The sequence below is a fragment of the Colobus angolensis genome, unplaced genomic scaffold, assembly GCF_000951035.1.
Source record: "Colobus angolensis palliatus isolate OR3802 unplaced genomic scaffold, Cang.pa_1.0 Scaffold149, whole genome shotgun sequence".
NCBI lineage: Eukaryota > Metazoa > Chordata > Mammalia > Primates > Cercopithecidae > Colobus > Colobus angolensis.
The window spans coordinates 731,341-734,030 of NW_012114588.1; the positions used below are offsets into that span (position 1 = coordinate 731,341).

Sequence of the window (2,690 nt, forward strand, 5' to 3'; positions counted from 1 at the left end):
CGCGACGCTCTCCTCTCCTATTCTGGTTGCTTCCTTTTGTGCCCCCACGGGGGTCGGGAATCCCAGGTTTCTCGGCTGCTGCCCTTGATGGGATCCGTGGGGCCTCCAGCGGGCTTCGCACGAGGACGCGCCTGTTCGGGGCAGGCTGTTTACTTGTCGGGGACCCAGCAGTGGCTGTGCGCGTCCTCCCCTCCCCCTGCCCCCGATTCGGGACCAAGCCTCCTGCGCTCTGTCCCTCCTGAGCTGTGCCCTTGAACCCGGGAGGGGGCTAGAGGGTGGCAGACCCGGATCCTGAGGTCCTGCGGCTTCCTCCCCGGGGGAGCGCTTTCTCCCTGGCCGCCCTCTTGTGGATTTTGTCCTGGCTCGTTATTTCCTGGCCCGAATTCCTGAGGACGAATTCTCTCCTTCTTTTCCTTCTCGGCTCCCTCTGCTTTGTCTTTCCTGTTTTGAAAGGGCTTTCCTTATGATCATGTCTCATTTCCCTGTGCCAGAGCTGCTATAATTTGTCGTGGTAATGGGTATTAGCCAGTCTCTTAATTGGTCAGCAATGGAAGGGATTTCTTCCTTAGCCTTTGGTGCTGACCTCCTGTTTGGTGGCAGTGCCTTGCGAAGTGCTTGCCACTCTCTCCTGGATGTTGAGGGAAGGGAGCATCCGAGCCCACATGCCTGGGCTCCCGCAGCAGGGTCCCTGGAGCATCTTTACAGGGATGGAGGCCGCAGGGAGGACTCCAGCTTGGTCCTTTGGAAATGTGTTCCTGCAACTGCCTTTTCCAGCGGGTTCCTAGGGCTCTGCTGTTTGACTCTTGCAGAAGCCGGTGGTTTTGGTTTTGTGCTAAATCTAAGCCCACCTAGTGGGCTCTGGGCTGAAGTCTCCCAGCTGTGGAGGTAGCTATGCCCAGGGCCTGGGGTTGGGAGAAGGGGTTGGGTCTTTAGACTGGGCTGGTGCTCTAGTGCCTTTTTTTCCCTCTTTGGGGTTCTGTTATTTCCTGGAGCGGCTGAGGTGGGGGAAGAAGCACCACAGATGCAAGGAGTGGGCGTCCTCTCCCCTCACACTCTTCCTTTTTATCTCCAGCCCAATAGGGGATGGGTTTTCCTTTAGACCTGGGCCTTGAAAACAGATCCACATGGGGAATAAAGATTTCAAGTTCACCAACCTGCTTTTTGCACCCATCGAATGGAACTCGAACCCAGGCTTGGCTCAGATCAATTACTTTGCTTTCAAAAACCAAACAAAACCAACAAACAGCTCTAAAAACGATCTGAGTCATCTGAGTGCACATTCCTGCTCCAGGCACTGGAAATGCTCCTGTGGTTGGTTTCAGTACCACCAAAGGGAGCTGGGGGTGGCATTGACGCAGATGGCAAGAAAGGCCGATCAAGTGGAATGTGATTGGTTTGCAAAAAGGAGAGACGGAGATGAGGCAGTTGATTTTGAGCTAACGTCCTATAAGAGAATGCACAGGTTTCTGAAATTCTCTCTTGTTAAAATAGTTTTCTTTCTTTCTTTCTTTTCTTTTTTTTTTCCAACAGATAAGGAGTGGGGCCAGGGCGGGATGACACTCATTGATTCTAAAGCATCTTTAATCTGCCAGGCGGAGGGGGCTTTCTTGGTATTTCTTGGACTATTCCAGAGAGGTAGGTTGGAGGAATGGGCCAAGTGCGTGGGGGAAGGGAAAGGAGATGTTATTTTGTAGATAGGTTAAGAATGTGAACAAAACCCATCCTCCCCGACTCTCCAGCCAAAGGAAGACTTCTCCGTAGGACTAGCATGCCCAAAGGAATAGAGTGACCCAGATTGGTGCTAGGAGCGAATGAACGGGGAAGTGAACTAGACCTCAGCCATTCCCAGGAGAGAGAGACTGCTGCCTGGGAAAAGAAGGAATGGCTTTGCTTTGGGGAGTCCTGGAGCCCGTTATTAAGCTGCAGCATTTGGTATTTGACTCACTCTGGCCATGGTAACGTTGGGCTGGCCAGACTGGGGAGAGAAATATTAAAAGTTTTCTGGAGGAAGTGGATTGGATTTTTATAATTCTGTATTGCTTCTCAAGGAGTCCCTAGGTGGGACCATTCTGTAGTTCCAGAGAGCTGGCAGTCACTGTCTCAGTAAGAGGATGCTCTTTGGAGTTTGTAGGACATTAGCTTAGAAGATGAATGCAGTCCTTTCATGGTGCAAATGGGGACACTGAGGCCAGACACCGACACTGGCCGGACGTTGGGTACAGAACCCATTTGGGAGCCTGGGATAGCTGGGTCTGGCTTGTGAGCTCCATGACTGCGAGACCTGCCGGTCCCCTTGCAAGCTCTTTCGGTGCATAATGTATTCTGTGTGTACCCAGAATTCCACTGGAGCCAATACTGTCATTTCAGGATGGAAAGGGGCAGGGGTTAGACTGTGGTGCCGTTCTTAAAGGCTTTTTCCTGAACCTCAGCCTCATTTTCTCTAGATCTTTGTTGGTACTTTCCAAACTTGTTTGATGATAGTGGATCTCTTCTTAAAAATCAAAATATAGGCCGGGTACGGTGGCTCACACCTGTAATCCCAGCACTTTGGGAAGCCAAGATGGGCGAATCACAAGGTCAGGAGTTCGAGACCAGCCCGGCCAACATGGTGAAGCCCCGTTTCTACTAAAAATACAAAAAATCGGCCCGGCGCGGTGGCTCAAGCCTGTAATCCCAGCACTTTGGGAGGC

The 2,690-nt window shown here is 51.9% G+C and overlaps 1 protein-coding gene across 1 annotated transcript in view; it reads left to right on the top strand.

The window, feature by feature from the left end:
• The window catches only part of PIK3CD (phosphatidylinositol-4,5-bisphosphate 3-kinase, catalytic subunit delta), a 139,881-nt gene that overhangs the window by 98,862 nt on the left and 38,329 nt on the right, over nt 1–2,690 (top strand). Inside the window, exon 3 of the mRNA XM_011935774.1 lies at nt 1,531–1,635. The gene's annotated coding sequence lies outside the window, so the exon portion shown is untranslated. The remainder of the gene's footprint in view (nt 1–1,530; nt 1,636–2,690) is intronic.